General features: G+C 35.0%; 1 pseudogene; it reads left to right on the top strand.

Moving 5' to 3' along the window:
* Nucleotides 1-584: 584 nt before the first annotated feature.
* LOC114526772 lies at nucleotides 585-2,872 on the top strand (annotated as a pseudogene).
* The last annotated feature ends 16,484 nt before the right edge of the window (nucleotides 2,873-19,356 follow it).

The raw sequence follows: 19,356 nt of genomic DNA, 5'->3' as shown, positions 1-19,356 counted from the left end.
ACATAGGAGTTAATTTATAATTAACAGAATCCAACATTTCTGAAAGATTAGCTTTTAGACAAATTTGGATTTTAAAAAGGATTTGGGGCAACTTTTTAGTATATGAATATCTGGCATTTCTTTGTCAACACCAAATCTACATAACAATATCTCACAAATATATCAATATGTTTAATAGCTTGTGATTGTAAAATCAAAATATATAAGGATAGCTCAAATAGTGTTATAAATTAATGGTGTTTGACATGTGAATTATACATTGTGATAAAGCTTATAAAATTAAACAAAATTGATGTAGAATTTTCTTTAACAATCAAATTAATAATAGTCTATCATTGGGCGTGAGAGTGGCATTATATATACATATGTCCAGTAATTTGGCAGATGCTGTGGTTGTGTGTTCATAACTAGTTAGGAAATATATGAAATTGATGAATTCCTTAGATTTTGCCTTTGTTCCGTTTTATTTTTTATTATTAAAACTTACAGGCCTTGCATGGTACTGGCTATAAATTGGCACAGGCATGATTGAAACAACATTGTACATCTTTCAGAATTATGCTATGTTTTTAGTTTAAACATTTTACTAAACATTTATAACAAGTATCAGTTATGTTCAACTTTATATATGCAGGTAAATAGATTGGTGAATGAAATTGAAGACCTAGATAACATCAGGGCTGAATTAGTTGATGATAAGCAGGAAGAACAGGAAGGAAGCTTTAGTATAGGCGAGAAGGCAGTTACTAGACGTAAGAGCAAACCAACAGGGGAAGGTTGTGTGGAGTCTACAGGTAGAAAGCGGAGGAAAGAAACCATGGTAGCAGCATGTGCAATACACGGGGGTAGTGACGAAAACAGGAAGCCAGGAGTTATTGGAATGTTGGAGACATTAGATAGGAAATGTAAGGAGGAAGATATTGTTGAAGGAATGGAAAAGTGTAGCAAGATCAAGAATAAGGTTTTACCGAAGATATACAAAGAAGATTTAAAGAAGTATGAAAGATCAAATGACAATATGTTGCGGTCAATTGCAGTATATTATAGCAAGGGTATTATGGGTAAAGATAAGTATAGGAGAGTTTATAAGGCTAATTCATATAAGCAGGTAGTAGGTAGTAAGCGGGCTGCGCGTATTAAGGTTGCCAACTGTCCCACCCCTCGCCTTGTTCCCTATGACAGGTTAATGCGGTATATAAAATCCATTGATATTGGTGAGTTGTTTAGTGTTCGTGAAAATTTGTGCAATGGTATGGATGAATGTGAGAAAGTCAACGGATGTTACAGGGATATTGAAGATCTTCTTGTAAGACTAGCTAATTTTTATTTGAATTTCTTGTAAGACTAGATGTGAGTATCAAATTGTTAACTTCGGTGAGCCGAATACATTTCATATTGCTCTGGGTGGAGATGGTGCACCTTTTGGAAGAGATGATTCAGCATGTTCATGGTTGGTAAGTTTTCTTAACATTGGACAAGGCGTATTGAGTAGCAACGAAAATTTTCTTCTTTTTGGAGCTAATTGTTCAGAAAACTGTCTACCGGTAAAACGTTTCTTGGGTAAGCTTATGATTGATATTAAACGAATTGAAAGCAAGTCTTACTCTGTTCTAGCTAAAGAAGAAAGCGTTGAAGTCAAGTTTGTATTTTCAGAACTGCCAAACGATATGAAAATGCTTTGTTTTTTAGCTGGGGAGCTTACTAATAGTGCTACGTACTTTTCCACTTTTGCAGATGTAAATCAGGAGTCCATGTCGGTAAACGGAAAAGGAACCTTCGGGCGAAATAAAAACGATACCTGGAAACCGTGGAAATACTCGGAAAGGATCAAACAGGCGAAAAAAGTTTCTGACTTCAAAAAACACTTGAAAGGAAGAATGTCAAAGCCGCCACCAAACGAACAAATGTGACGACTTTCATTGCTAAGCAGAAAAGCCGCCAAGAATTTGTTCCTTTGGTGGCTGAGCTAATTGACAGAGCTCATGTCGAACCGCTTCATTTAAAAAATAACGCATGTGCCTTAGCTCATCGTTATCTTTTAAATCAAGCGATTGAAATGTCAAAACCTAACTTACCTTCATCTTTTTCTCAGGTTCTACCAGAAACACCATTTTACAAGTTTGTTAATGTTTTAAGATCAAAGTGTAACCTGAATAGGCTGGCGAAACGTATCATACGGTGGTACGACGAAAACGCAAAGCTTGATGGAATGACGTTCAACTATAGATTCACAGGTAAGGACTCTCGCATGTTTTTACACAACTTTATGTTTCTCATTGATGTGCTTGAAAATGGTGTTTCTGGAATAACCTCTAATATACTTCACGTTCATGCTTATCTCTGCCTTTGCTTGCGAAATGCAGTTGCTTTATTTAGTCGGGTAAATATTACTGATGAGCAGGTAAGAGAACTAAAGAAACATTGTGAAAATTTCCATCGTGGTTACTGGCTATATCTGAAAGTGAATCCAACTGTGTGGACTTTAGGTCTTGTTGTTCCTGTTCACACAAAAGAAATGAAGGAACGTTATGGGTTGGGGCTGGGTTTAAACTCAATGGAAGGACGAGAAGCAAAGCATATAGCTATCTCAAAGTACTGTGCAAATACTGCATATAGCCATAGGTGGCAACAGGTTTTCCATCACGAATACATTTCTTTAATTTGGTTGCGTAAACATGGTTATAATAATGTTAATAGTTCTTGTAGTAATAGCACCCTTTCTTATTTCCCCAAGCGAGTGCGCGATAGTGACACTAATTATTGTGATTGTGGTTTACAGAAAGTATTTTCAGATGAGTTGTGTAGGTTTTGTGGTAACGAACTAAGGAACCAGATAAAAGAAAGCTTGGAGAAATGTAAGTCGTTTTTTTAAATACTGTACTGCACGTATACAGTGGAATTCCGTCAATATGACCATTGGTAAGGCCCGGTTCCATTTCAACCATATCGCAGCGAAATGTATCGAATACTCAGAAACAAAGAAATACACGTTTTCAGGGTATTTATGTTAGCGAAGTGTGTTAACACGATTGACAACTGTTTCCGAAAAATAAAACATGAAAAAGGGTTTAATAATGACCCTAAAGGCCTAATTTCGAATGGAAATTATACACATGTCAAATTCAACAGCATGTACTGTAATTTCATTAATTTTAATTAGACAATATGTGACATCAAAAGTCGTCGTGCACGCGTTTTCCAGATTTATAGTTTTTGTCACAAAAAAGGAATTGTCGTATAGTCGGGTTCTGTCGTATAGTCGGCACTGTATAAGAAATAAAATATATAAGAGGTGATGAAGACGCTAGATTGGTGATTACTTTCATTAATTAAACTAGCGATGGTATCCGGTATAGTAGCGATAATTGCGATGATTATTTAGCTTATCGCCGTGAACTTATAATTTCAATTAAAGAAATCTTAAAGCTCCGTTTACACTGTACGCGGAGACAACCAAGTGGAAGCACCGAATCAAGACAACCAAGTGGAAGCACCGAATCAAGATGGCGACAAAAATCTTGAGTCCACTAAAATTATTAACAAAAGTCAAGTAAACGTCCAATTTCCTCTTCTGATACGTGTTATTTTGTGTTGTAATAAATGTTGTATGTTCAGTTTATGAAATATGCCTATAACATACGATAAAATCGAGTCTATGTTTGAAGAAAAGCTCGCGAAAAGCTTGCAACCTTTCACTAAACAACTGGAAGAATTAACGAAAGCCACTCAGTTTACAAGTAATAAATATGATGAAATCATAAAACTTCTGAAAGTTAATGAGGAAGAAAAGAAAAAACTACTCGCTGAGAATAAAAGTCTTCGAGCTGAACTCTTAGAATCAAAAAATGAAGTTAAAATGTTGAAAGCAGCTGTTGATAACCTAGAGCAATATCTTCGCAGAAATTGCGTAGAAATTTGTGGACTTCCTGTTAATGATGATCAGGAAAATACAAATAATTTGGTTATTAAAGTGGCAGAATCTATCGGTGTTGTTATAGCACCTTCAGATATATCAGTTAGCCATCGTTTGCCCAAAAGGGTTACAAGTGGAAGATCTGAGAGCAACCAGAATATTATTGTTAAATTTGTAAGACGTGATATGAAGGAAAAATTTTACCATGCTAGGAAGAACCTGAAAAATGTCACGGCTGCTGATTTTGGATATCATGTATCAAATAAGATCTTCATTAATGAGAGCCTTAGTCCGAGAAATAAACAATTGTTCAGCGACTGTCTGAAATTTAAGAAAGATCATGGTTACAAATTTATTTGGACTCAGTCGGGTAATATATATCTAAGAAAAGATGGAGACAAGCCTCGTGTTCATATTAAAGATTCAAAGGACTTGCAAGGGCTTCAGTGAGATCACAAATCCTTATTGCTTCTTGAATAAGATAAGTGACATATTTAAATTGAATTATGTTGTGTGATGACATGTTGCTATTGTCCAGAATATCCTGCTCTATTCACAACAAATAGAGATAGAGTTGAAGAATACATATTACTGCCTCGCCTAGAACTTGAAACTCCTGTTAGTAATATGAAACACCTTGCTGATGTTGATGCTGATTTACAATTACCATCTGAATGTGACTTTAATTATTATAGTACTCATGATTTTCATGCTAGTAATTATATTAAGGAATGTGTGCATAGTAGTTTCTCTATTCTTAATTGTAATATTCGAAGTTTGTCAGCTAATTTTGATTCATTAGCTAACTTAGTATCTGAGTTACATTTTCGTTTTTCTATGATAGGTATGTCTGAAACCAAAATTAATATTGATAAAGAATTTATTACAAATATTAATTTACCTGGATATAACTTTATATCACAACCTAGTCTATCTAATGCTGGTGGAGTAGGTTTCTTTTTAAGAGATAATTTAAAATTTAAAATGAGATCTGATCGCTCATCAATTACTGCAGATTTTGAATCACTATGGGTAGAAATAGTTAATAATAATGAGCACAATATGTTATGTGGTGTCATCTACCGTCATCCTAGTTCTAATATTGAACACTTTATGAATTACATGAATGAGGTAGTTGAAAGGATTCATCACGAAAACAAATATTGTGTTATTTTAGGTGATTTCAATTTAGATCTTCTTAAATTTGAAGTTCATCAGGAAACGCAAAATTTTCTAGATTCACTTGGTTCGTTCTTATTTCAACCACAAATTTTACAACCAACTAGAATTACAGAACATTCAGCCACACTTATTGATAATATATTTTTAAATTCATTGGATCATTATAGTATTAGTGGTAATTTGGTTTATGATTTATCTGATCATCTTCCCAATTTCCTTATTATTGAAAAATACTCTTCTGTATCCTCAAATAAAAAATTTTACAAGAGAGATTATTCCAATCTTGAGGAAACAACTTTATTAAACGACCTTCAAATCCTAAATTGGAATGAAATATTGCACCCAGAATTTTGTCCTGATGAAATGTTTGATTCTTTTCACGATACAATTTCACAAATTATTGATACTCATGTACCCATAAAACAACTAAGTAAAAAAGAACTTAATGTTAGGACAAAACCTTGGATAACATCAGCAATTAGAACATCTATTCAAAAAAAGAATAGAATCTATAAAAAATACCTTAAGACAAAATCTATACATTATCATATAAAATTTAAAACTTATAGAAATAAATTGAATCATCTGCTAAAGTTAAGCAAAAGAAATTATTATAACAATTATTTTTCTTCTAAATCTGGCAATATTCGTGATACATGGAAAGGTATCAAAGATCTGGTTAGAACTAAATCTCAAAATCATCATGCTCCTACAATTATAAATGATGACGGTTTAGAACTGAATGAACCTAGATTCATTGCAAACGCTTTTAACAAGTTTTTTTCAACAATTGGCTCTAATTTAGCAAGTAAAATTCCAAATGTGCATAAATCCCCTATGGAATATATGAGTTCACCCTCTAGTGGCAGTTTTTTCCTTTCACCAACTACTGCTGGAGAGATTGAAAATGAAATTTCTAATCTAAACAATTCTAAGTCCTCAGGACCATTTAGTATTCCTACTTCTATTTTGAAATTGGCCAAAAATTTATTATCTGGGCCACTGGAGATCATAATTAATGCCTCTTTTTCTACAGGTATTGTTCCTAAAAAATTGAAAATAGCCAAAGTAATACCAGTCTTTAAAAAAGGTTTATCTACACAATTAACAAATTATCGGCCGATTTCTCTTCTGTCAGTCTTTAATAAAATCTTAGAGAAGTTAATGTATAAAAGACTGTATAGTTATATTACCGAAAAGCAGATTTTATATGCAAAACAATTTGGATTTCGTGCTTCATATTCTACTAGCTATGCCCTCACCTGTATTGTTGATAAAATCCAGGCAGCGATAGAAAATCGAGATTTTGCCTGTGGTATATTCATAGATCTATCTAAAGCTTTTGATACAGTTGACCATACTATTTTACTCAAAAAACGTGAAGTTTACGGTATCCGAGGACTCCCTTATGAGTGGTTTATTTCTTATTTATCAAATAGGAAACAATTTGTTTGTATAGATAATATTCCTTCTGATGAATTGTATATTTCATGCGGTGTCCCTCAGGGTTCAGTTCTTGGCCCGTTGTTATTTCTTATTTATATAAACGATTTTAGTTCATGTTCCAAGAAGTTAGATTTTTATCTTTTTGCAGATGATGCAAATTTATTCTACAGGGATAATAATGCAGATTTCCAAGCAAATCTTAATAGTGAACTTAATGAGGTTTTTGTTTGGCTTTGTAGCAATAAGCTCTCTCTTAATGTAAAAAAATCTAGCTTTGTGATATTTCATACCAGACAACGCGCAATAAATAACAATTTACAAATACTTATCAATAATGAACATTTAACACAAGATCAGTCAATTAAATATTTAGGAATAATGATAGATTCAAATTTAAGTTGGAAAAGTCACATTAGTTATACTGCCAAAAAAGTAAAAAGAAATATTGGAATTATTTCAAAACTTCGTCATTATGTTAGTCTATCAACTCTTAAAACACTTTATTATGCTCTTGTTTATCCTTTTCTGACATATGGAATTCTGGTATGGGGAAGCACATACCAGACTACTCTTCAGCCATTGTTTGTTTTACAAAAGAAAGCTGTACGTATTCTAACTAATTATAGTTTTTGTGAACATACCAGTCCGATTTTTAAATATTTGAATTTTCTTAAACTATGTGATTTGGTATCCTTTCAAATTGCCTTATTCATGTATAAGTTTTATAATCAGATGTTACCGCCTATTTTTAATGATTTTTTCTCTCCTGTAAGTAGCCAACATAACTATGGTACTAGATTATCTACTAAGCAGTCATTTTTGCTCCCCAAAGCTAGAACTAATTATGGAATTTTTAATATCAGATTTCAAGGGGCTAAAATTTGGAATTTCATTGCGGACGATCTTAAATCTCATTCTTTAAAAAAATTTAAACTGAGAGTTAAAGAAAGCTTCCTTGAGAAATATTAATTTTTCTTACATAACAATGTTTTGCAACTTTCATAAATTTTCGTTGTATGTTTATTTTGGCTTTGTTTCTTTTTGTTATATTCCGTCCTTGTATTTGGTGCTAGTTATTTAAATAAGATGACCAAGTAAAATCAACTGACTGCCAGCTTTTCTAGCCCTTTGGTTATTTTGGCAGCCAGTACTCATAAAAAAAATTATTAAAAATGTGTGTATACTAGCTTTAAATGTATGTTGTTGTTTTTTTTTTGAGTAATAAAATTGTATCATTGTACGCTTGATATTTGTAGGGCACAGATAAAATTCCGGCCGTGCCACTTTTACAAGTACTTGGACTACCTAAATAGATCGTCCAAGCACGGATAAAAATGGTACGGGTACCAGATTTATCCGTGCCGTACCAATTATCGCGCGTAGTGTAAACAGGGCTATAATAATACCGCGCGACTATAGTTGAAGAGTGTCAGGGGTATTATATTCCCTAAGGGTACTCGAACAGCGTTCTGATTTGTTCTCCTGTTTTATTCTGTCATTTGTTTCGTGATGTGTCGTTCATTGTTTCGTGATGTGTCGTTCATTGTTTCGTGTTTCCATAGTGTTGAATGTTGATGCGGTGTTACGCTGCTCGTTTGTGTTACGTTTGTGTCACGTGGTGTTGCGTTTTTCATCTTGTCTGTACGTAACGAAGTAACTGATTAATTTCATGTGGATATTATATCTTGTTTAAAGCTGGGTTACATGCAGTCTGTAATGTAAAGAAAGGCTTTGTTTACATTTTGAATCACTATGTATCTTAAAACATCTTGTTCTGTCCGAATATTTACTAGTATTACCATTTCATTACACTAACTTTTTTAAATGAAAGTTTATGTTCGAAGAAATTCAAAACATGCGAAATTTGGGCTGCTTTCAACTGTCGCGTTTTGTGCACCTATATGTACACGCAGCAATTTAAATAATTTAAATGATACTTTCAAAAATTTGCGATTGAATAGTTGCATTGCGTTGGACTCTTTTGAAGATTTGTTATGTTTTTCTGGCATAAAATTAATTACATAAAAACTTTTATAGTGATAAAAACTGAATTCGTAAAAATCGCGTCGCGTTGGCCGGATCTCATCCGGTTTGTGTCGGCCTTTAGCCCCACACAGACGATTAATTTTTTTGTCAACCTAGCTCCTTGTCAAGAGTAATTTGCTCGTGTGCACCTTGCAAAGAGCTGAAACTTCTAAGAGAAAACTGCTCGTTTGTGTGGGCCTTTAAAATTTAAGTGTATAAGTCAGTATGATTAAGTACGACCAATTAACTTAATTCAAATCTGCCTCATGTTTCCACAGCTGAATGAGTTAACCTATTTTACTCTGCAGGAAGCAGTACATGGATTGCCACTGAATTACAATCCATGTACTTAGGCTATAGCCGGTATACATGTTTCAGACATACACGCTTATATTAATAGCGTAAATCACTAAATTTATACGTAATGCTTTTCAACATTTTATAGTCAAAAACAATTTTGATGAAAATGTGTTGTGACGCCGACTCAAATCATGCATGAAATCGAACAATCATTTAGCAGGATTTGCTCTTTTGTGTGAGTACATCAGCAGAATTGATATAAGTTTTAATGATTGAGAGAAATGTTTATCATGATTCATTCTATTTATGGCATGTGTCATACTCCAACTTGATGCTAAAACAAATACCCTGTCATGATTGTGATATTCTTTCTTATTAATGTCCAATATATGTTATTAATATATTTGACTATAAACATACACAATTGTGTATATATGAGAAATTTACTATAAACCAGAAATATTTAGCACTGTTATTAGTTTTGATTATTGTTCTGATTAGTTGCAATGTCTCAAATGTATTTACAATATAACAATATAAGTGGGCTTTAACCAAATAATGTACAAATGTAAAATATACAGTAACATACTAACTGTGTATGTAAGCACACTGGAATATGCTAATACATCTTAATAACAACTCTGAACAATGTCGGCCGCACAACATTGATCAATCATGTTCATATCAATATTGCATCAACCTGATGTTTTTTAAGTGTGTACTTGTTAGTATATTAGTTTGACAAAGTATTGAAATCAGTGCTATTAGTTTTAAATAGTGTTCAGGTTACTTGCAATGTCTTAACCTAAATGTATTTACAATATAAAAACAAATATGAACAGTAACATTTTACATAACTGTGTATGTTAAACACACAGGAATATGCTATGCATATGTTGCATACATCTTGATTATTAGTGTATTAGTTTTGTAATTTTTGCATGAAATATGTATGTTTGATTTCTATTTTTAGAATAGATATATATTAAGACAAAAACTTGTGTTGTAAACCTATACTCATTTGTATAAACTCTTCAAAGCTCCATTCTCTCCACTAGTATTCAAGTATCCACTAGTATCCAAGGGTAAAAATCTCAGTGCATCCTAGTTATATTTTTCTGAAAAAGTCCTGATGATTTTTCTTTTCAATGTGGAATCTTAGAGGACCATTGCAGCTTAATGATAGACAAAGTCATGCAGTACCATTTAGTTAAAATCAAAAAGAGGACTATAAATACATTTTAAATGTATTGTAACATAAATACATTAAAAATGTATTTATTGTTTCTTTTTCTTAAAATGGTGGCAGAAGAAAATTGATTTTTTTATCAAATTGTTGGGGGTGGCTGTGGCAAAAAACCCTAAAATTGTGTTTTGTTCTTGACATTATTTGAGTTGTTTGATTTACTATCTGGCAGCAGTTTGATTTTCTGACTGAAAAAGCAACTGGAAAACTAGTCATTAAAAGGGAAGTTCACATATATTTGTCTGCTGGTTTGCCTTCAAAATATTAGTATGTAAATCTATGATTTTGGAGGCAATATCCAGCTATATAAGGATTATTACTTTGATATAGTTAAAAAGGAATATAGAGCTTTGACCAGGATCGTAACTAGAACGATAATTGGGGGGGTGTTTATTCATATATTCAGTTCTGCCCGACGGATTTCCATTGTGAGCTATTGCACTTACAAAAGAAATCCGTCGGGCAGAACTGAATATATGAATAAACACCACCCCAATTATCGTTCTAGTTACGGCCCTGTCTTTGACATGGTTCTTAACAGTGTGAAAAGGCAATGAAGTGCATTATAAAAGCCAACATCAGATTAAATTAACTAAACTAAGCATATTTCATCAAAGTGCACTGAGAACAATTCAGATTTTCATAATTTTGGTAATATAATTGCCTGAAATGATCAATCATGTTTGCAGTTACATTACCAAAATTTTGCCTAAAATGATTTAAACAATGCTCTGAATTTTCACAACTGTAAGAATGTGCCTATGTTAAAACGTTTTTCATAGATTAAAGAAATGTTAGCATACATGCTGAGGAACTCCATTTACATTCCATTCACCATAATTAAAACCGATGACTAGTTTTCCAGGCCTTTTCTTGTAAATAAAAACAAAGTCTTTCACCTCGGTTATAATAACTGCCGCTGTGTGACCCTTTCGATTGCCAGAAAAACATCTCTTAAAGTAATCGGCAACTTCATCTATCGACAAGCCAGATAGCAAAACAAACAACTCGTTCACAAGACGCATTGATGTTAAAGATATTACATGTGCCTTCTTGTTTTGGCGCTCATAACAAAAAGGTGCCACGAAACCATCCATCCCCCGAACAATTCGACACAATGCCGTGAAAACCTCGTAAGGCATATCCCTCGTAATTTCCCCATAATACGAGTTCCGAATGCTCCTTCTACCACCAACCCGTCACCGAATCCCATTTAACCACAAACGTGATTCTCGCTGCAAAATAGGGCCTACATTGATGGGAATTGCCAGCAATTTCAGCCCAGATTCTCTATGGCTTGTTGCAAGTTCAAGCATAGCTTGAACTTGCTCAACACATGCCCCAGTGACAGCCTCTGCATTGCTGCACCCACGCTCAACTGCCAAACTCTCAATTGCCTCCTGAACTTTTGTCAAAGAGTTTGACGGCTGTTCAACAGCGTTTTCGTTGAAGATGTCTTGTTTTAACACTTCTTCCAACGAAAATCGCAAAATTTGAAACAGCCGCCATGTTTACTTAATTAAATATTCTTGGGCGGTACACCACTGACTCAAATGCACGTGGCGCAAACATTTTGGGGGTATACCGCATGCCATATTGAATGGCAAACTAGCGATTTCGCATGCAAAAATGCCAAGCGTGTTCAGCGCCGTTTCCTGACATGTAAAAATTTATAGCTGTGAGAAATGCTAATCACACGGATACATGCATATTGGATATTCACACCTCCGTTTGCATTACACAAACTTGTGTCTGCCACGCTCTCATTTCAAATTTCTTCAACGCTGCCATGCTCTCGTTTCAAATTTCCACACACTGCTCTGAACTGGTCACATCTACACCTGTGCTGCTATAAAATAAATAGTTATGGCAGACAATCCTTTGACTAAAGTTTCAAGGCAACATGAAAGGACTTGGGCAACTCTTCAGAGACGCATTTCGGGTATTGCCTATGAATATACCAATCTCTTCAGTCTTGATATAGAGCGTTTTATAAAGAATAAAGCCATTTCGCTTGGAATCTCAATTGGTTACTTTGTGCCAACTCTTTTAACAACAACCGCATTTATCCTTGCAAGAACAAAGCCACAGTTAAAATCGGGAACCACAAACAAATACCAAATATTTTTACCATATTCGTCGGCTATCCAGGGACTGGAAAATCATCAGCAGTGTGGACCACGAGGCGACACACCTTATTTTGGCAGTCACGAAACCAGACGATGATCTACTTATAGGTAGAGCAACTTCTTCTGCCCTGGTTAAGCAGATAGCAGATAACGGCAAAGCGTACGTTGTGTCATCAGAAATACATGACGTGCTCAACAAACTGTTAAAGTCAGATGATGAAACTGCCAGTGGCGAAGTCCCATTGCTCTGTAAACTATTTTCTGGAGAACGAGCCACCTACCACTACAGCACGGAAAAGACGCTCAAAATACCTGCGAACACTCCTTTCTCAATTCTTTCTCAAAACTTATCGCACGAATGGACCAAGGCCATGGACTTATTGACTGCTTTCTCGTATCCATTTCTTTGGTTCTACATAGGTCCTACACCACAACAGCAAGCTGATGCTAACAATTATATTGACACAGAGCCAATCGATAGCTTCCTTGAGATATTCAACGCGATAAATGGCATTCAAGAAAAGCACACCTACAACTATACCTTTGACAACGACGCGTAACAACACTTCCAGGACATGAACACATCATTCGCCGCTGAAGTCAACACGACTATCCTTGAAGGACAAATGCCTCCTAAGTCAAGGAAGTCTGACCACATACCGCGAATTGCCCTTGCTTTACACATGTTCACCATGCCACAGAACTAATACTTCATGGCCAAGACATGCAAGATTTTCCAACTGAGATCAGCAAGGAAACACTTGACCGCGCCATTGCTTTGGTAAATCATTTGGAACAACAAAAGGACGCCATCTCTCAGGTAAATCGGGTTTTCAAACATGGCTTTCAAACAATCCTCGTCACCTTCTTCCCTTCGACTGGTAACCGCAACTGAATTTGATAATGCCCTGCAACAGTTGTGTCAACAGTATGGCACATTAGTCGTCTTAAGAGTTGCAAGAGCTCAAAAGCCAGCACTTTTGATGAAACATATTTTTGTGCACCTAATTAATTTTATTGTTCTCCATTGCAATGACATTGTGTTGTATTGCTCTAAATAGGTTATTATAATCAGTGCAGTTGTCTTTCTCAAAAGGCGCTATTTCAGTCTTCGGAACATTCTTACAACGCCAAAATACTTATGCTTTCGTCTAAAATTTTCAGAGTGTATCTGTGATTAAAAGAGCCATGGCGTGAAACTAAAATGTCTTGTATATAAGTTCTTTTTTTTCGTCATGAGAATGCTTTTTTGTGTATCTCTTCACAAAGTAAACCATCAATGCCCCATGGCTTTAGATGTGCATTTTTTGAGGTTCACGACAGAGAGGATGTATTTGTGACATCCCCCGTAATATTTTGCTTCTACCATTCAAGTCTATAGGCAACCAGGATTTTTTTATATATCAACATAACTCGTTTACATGCTTGTCAATTTCATCTTTACTAATATTTCTGTCTTTTGCCAGTTTTTCTAACATGTAGGTTGCAAAGCAGCCATACTCTTTTTCGTTTCCTTTTTCTATGTCAGCATCACAAAACGTTTTCAACTTTCTAAATTCGACATCAGATAGGCGGTGAAGTTGGAGGACGTTAGTTGTCAATGTCACAACATTTTCAGATGTTGCAGGCTTTTCCGTGGACTCTACGACTTGCTCAGTTTTCAAAGGATTCAACGCTTTCACTCCTTGGATAACAAAAGGACAAATTTATTATCAAGCATGATTTCTGTTGATCCTTAAAGTCGTACAAGAAATGCAATCGCTGAGAAATCAGTATAAATTAGATCTTTTTTTTACTCCTTTGTACATGCTGAATCACACTGATATCAAAATTTGTCATCTAAATGCAAGATCTTTGCACAAGCACATAGAAGATGTACGAAAAGATATTAATTACTCCTCAGCTGACATCCTAATTTTTACAGAAACAAGATTTAGTTCACAACATCCTGATGAAATGTATGCAATTGAAGGTTATGAGTTATTTAGAAATGACGAGATTTCAAATGTTAACCGTCCATATCATGGATTAGCTGTTTATTCCAGAATTCCCATGATGATTGGATACCCTTGTGCAAAAAACTGTCATGGGATCGAGTTAACTATAATCAAGACAGTCCAATGCCCAGACTTAATTGTAATTGGAATATACAAATCTGCAAGACTTCTATTGTCATCTCTTTTGGCTGCCATTTGTGCCACTTTGGAGGAAAATCCTTCTACACAAGTTATAATCATTGAAGACTTTAATGTTAATTGGCTTGATGAGGTAGAACAAAGATTATTGTACAACCTTATGAACCATCGGGAAGTTGACTTGTACAGAATCAATGGCTTTTTCTTATCCGAGCACGAGTAGCTTCTTTGTTACTGTCCCTGTGGTAGTTCCATTTAGTTGTTCCCTAGTTCCCTCTTCATCTCCAGTGGATTCAAGTTCTGCAATATTTAAATTCCATTCATGCGATTTGCACTTGCACATGCCAATCAACTCAATTGCAATAGGAGGAGGCATAGGAATGGCTACCACCACTGTCTAACAGCGCCCAAAATTTGTATCCATTTATAGCAAGTGATTACCCACAGTTGCATCATTTCTGCATTGTATACCTGTTTACCAAGAGCCAATCAAGAAAGCAAAACTACACTCATCTGGAGATGCCCATAAGTAAGGTGTTTGTGCTGCTGTGTATGCAGTAGTTACACAGGAGTCAGGTGTTAACCAAGGTTTGGTTACAGCAAAATGGCAGCTTGCCATGGCTAATCTAACCATTCCCTAGATTGGAGTTGGTAGCCGGTCATGTGGCTATAAATCTGGCAGTGAACCTGGAAATGCTCATGCTGTATGCTTTGGCGCTATCAAATTTCCTTCGTCTCAGCATTTACATGTGGACGGGCATTTCATCTTTCAAAAATTATTTAGTTTTTGAAGGCGGAGTGAACGCAATTGTCCATGAATTCCACCAAGACCAGACAAATTTGAATGTTAGAAAATATTTACTTTTGATTGACAGCAGATTCGACTTGCAGTTAATCATCAATTCCCATCCAAACCCGGCAGCCGGTCTTTCGCCTTTGTTGCCTTGCCCGATCTTAGGGACTACAGAACTAGTATAATCACACAAAATAATTTTCCAAATACTCCTATTATTATTATTTAAACATATTTAGACAGGATAACCTCTTCAGTTAAGACAGTTAAAAGTAACTCCTATCAATGAGGGTCCTGGTTACATTAAAATTAAGGTGGGTGATAGAGAGAAATACTACACCTAATCAATCTAGCTAAAAAAATTTTAAAGTTTCGCACTCTAATAAATTTTTGTTCTGTTTTAAAAAAAAGAACATTTTGTGCATTCAAGCCTAACTTTATCTAACACTAAATCTCCACAATGTCTTGTATTATTTCTCATTTTCAGAAAACAAAACACACTTCCAATTGATTTCAATTGTGTGTTGCACGTAATAAGAGGAAAATATTCGGGAAATGATATAAAGGTGAAGCAAACATCAATAATCAACGACCACGAAAAAGTTTCAATTTGAAATATAATCCAGGCGCCAAGTGGCGTATATCACTTTACAAGTGCCTAGATCAACTGCAAGACGATGGAACGTATATGCTTCTTCTAGAGTAGAATGAGTGCAGAGGACGTCCAATTTGTTTGTGAGACCTGTCGACATGCAAATGATACCGTTGGAAATGACCTGATTCCAAATTGGTACCCTGGTGGTCCCTCCTTTACATTCTTCCCATATCCTGTCATTGATAATGAGAGACCATATGGCGATGCATGTGAAAGATGCACAGGCCCTTTGCACTGGACACTACTTGACTGATGTAAAAAAACTTTTGGTCCTTCGCAAAAATGGCAAAGCGATTAGATCTTTTCCACCAAGTACCATAATAAAAGATGCTTTTGAAAATAATCGTTTAAATGACAAGTTATCTCTTGCAAAACGACGCTGCCTTTCTATTGAAGACGTTGACATTTGGATTAAACATTTGCAAAGAAAGAAAATAACGAAAGAGAAAGGTATTGAAAAGGCCAAGGAAACCCATCGGAAAAAGAAGCAAACAAAAAAGGCATAATGAGAAACACTACATTCTAAAAAGGGAGGATTGGTCAGAGACAAAGAACCCTTGAAAAAAATTACGGTTTACAATTAGTGTTAATGATGTTCAAGTCATGTAATGTTTTGCCATAAAGCCAAAGGCCAAGGCTATTAACATGGACACATAACTATGTAGTCTATACACTTTTATCAGGTGGTTTATATTATTGATTTGAAATGTAGTCAGTTTGTAAAGAATTGACAAAACCCTGAGTATTCGTTAAAACAAACACATTGAATTGTCATGGCTATTTAACAGGTTGGCGGGTCTGTTATTAAACCGGCATATTAATAAAAAAAAACCTGCTTTTACTTCCATTTTCTTTCATCTCACATAATATTACAAAATATTAAATATTGCAAACAAAGTTAGTTAAAAAGGAAAAATCGGAGTTCAAAATTAAGGTCATATATAATTATAGTGTAATATAGTAATGAAGAGGACGATAAATTTTAATTTCATTCAGTATATCACCAGGGCTCTCACTTTTGGGAAATTTTTTCAAATGTTGCTGAAACATGTGCTTCAGTTGTTTTTGCCTGCTTTTATGTTTAATATGATTATTCTGCGGTAATTGGTCACATGTGGCAAGCAGCATTGTTTTATTCGCGAATTGAGAGTGTTTTGCTGTTTGGCACAAAAGGTGTAAATAAACGAGTTATGCAATTACACAATAAAACATGTTTTAAATATTTTGACGCCAAGATACGTTTCGTTATTTCACTGTAGTAGCAATATAACTGCCGATGTAAATTGTTTTAAATTTTAACTATAGTTAAAAGTTAACTACGTTTTTATACAACCGGCCCCAATGTCAGCCCCGGTTGTGTTACTACGCTATTTGTGTCTAAGGAATTCTTCAGAAATCTGGGGAAATTTTTAGAAATTCTTGAGGAATTAATCAATTTCGTTGTGAGAGCCCTGTATATCACAATATTTTGCCAATTTTGTAATTTTGCCAAACAATTGTCGACTATAAAAACAATTCCTGCCAAAATTAGTTTATCAAAGTCGAAGTCGAAATTAGAAACCATGGGGCATCTCAACGGGCGTTGGACGTGAGACATAGGGCATTTGAACAACGGTTTTAGCCAAATTTGACCGGCAAAATGTTTTAAAAGTCAAATGCCCGGGTATGTGCCTGGGGGGGGGATGTAACACCTTCAATTTGATTGGTGCATTATTAGAGTAATTACGGTATCTAATTGCACTGACCAGTGAATGTATGAAAGCCAGTGAGTGCTTTGCAAATGTGGAATCCCAATCGATCATAAGTTTCACCAATGTTGATGAACTTTCTGTTGCTGCCAAAGCCAGTGTCAAAAATTAAAAATGGGCTCAGGTCAGTCCTATGATGAAACATCAGGGGGAAGACATCTGTGTCAGGACTACTGATGGTAATGGTCTGGTGGTCTGAAAACGCATGATTCGCATGAAGAACCAGTCGAGTATCGGCTTCTTGTTTGTACAACAACTCTTGGACACTTCTGACCTTTAATGTATTGATACAATATACATACAGTTCATGGCAGTCCTACCCATGCAGAATGTATGTTTTTCTGTAATATTTTCTTGTGCTTTTTGGGTTCAATGGGAATGAGGCAAATGACATCAGCTATACATACATGAGCTAATACTCGTACCAAAGTCGTTAATTTTACTTTTAGAATTTTACTCCACACAGATGAGAATCAATAAAGATAACCCTTTTGATATGATCTCCCATGTCCAGGTAAGAAACCCCTTCAATTAGACAAAACATTTAACATCATGACTGCCTTCAACATCACACAGTCCATGTTTACTGCCTATACAGTATACTATTCTCTACAATATGACAAAGTGTATTTTTGTTCATTGTTACTTAAGGAAGCTGCATTGAATATGCTGAAACAAGCTAATCCTGATGGAAGATTTTGGATAAAAATTGACGGCACAGTTGTAAAGACTGCTTTAATGGAGTCAATGTAGGGGAAATGGAATGGCGATGTAGATCTTGGAGATGGTACATTAGATTAGAAAAGTTAAGGAAGGAGTATGATGAAAGGCTTAAGGATACTATAGCATTGACAGACAAAGAACTCATTAATAAAAAGCTTAGGTGCAAACTGTCTAATTTTACCAAAGAGCTTTCTACTGATGTTAACTTTCTTAATGAAAATTTCACAATTGCTGTGAAACCTACAAGGAGAAGTTTAAAGCAGTCAACACCCCAGTGAAAACCTTGAAAGACTGCAATTGGGATGTTGTTCAATATCAGACCCTACTTCATGATGTTCAAGCGATTAAATTAGCTTGTGAAAAAGAAATGAATGAGTTGTCAGTATGCTGTGGTGAACGCAAGTTCGAGTCCGGTAAAGCAATGTTAAAAGACAATGCTTCCAATATCAAGGCATACATGAGAAACTTATTTAAGAAAAACAACCAGGCACAACCAGTGACAGAGAGCACTTGATTATGCTGCATTTGTTGCTGTTCTTCGTGACCCAAAGAGTGGTTTTTGGACAGTGATATATTAATATATACATATTTGTGCATTTTCACAATCAATAATCAACGCATGATTTTACTTAAATATCTCTTGCTCTTTGAACTTCTGCTATTGTTCTAGACCTGTTGAAAACATAAGAGGTTTCTCACAGCAAACTGTTATAGAAATCACCTGTAACATAGAAAGTCAGGAATACAGACACCGAGAGTTCATCAATATTGGCTATCCAGAACATCCACGGGCTGGGGGACTGATGATTTAGAAACAGTTTTTGGTATTGTTCACCAAAATATAGGCACAACTTTTACCCTCAAACAATTCAAGGAGTATTGGCCTTGTGCTGTCAGGAAATTGATAAAAAGCGATAAAATTAGATCAAAATAAGTACAGTATTTTATATTTGATAACATTTCAGGGAATTCACCAAGAGGATGGATGAAGATTTGCCATTTTACTATTTCACATTAAACAGCAGATTCAAGGAAGAATATCCATCATTTGATGAGAAGCC

This window comes from Dendronephthya gigantea, unplaced genomic scaffold (genome assembly GCF_004324835.1).
Source record: "Dendronephthya gigantea isolate DGI-Jeju-01 unplaced genomic scaffold, DenGig_1.0 000041F, whole genome shotgun sequence".
In the NCBI taxonomy this organism is placed as follows: domain Eukaryota; kingdom Metazoa; phylum Cnidaria; class Anthozoa; order Malacalcyonacea; family Nephtheidae; genus Dendronephthya; species Dendronephthya gigantea.
Note: the sequence above shows the minus strand (reverse complement) of the source record. Positions and strands in the feature narration are given on the sequence as shown.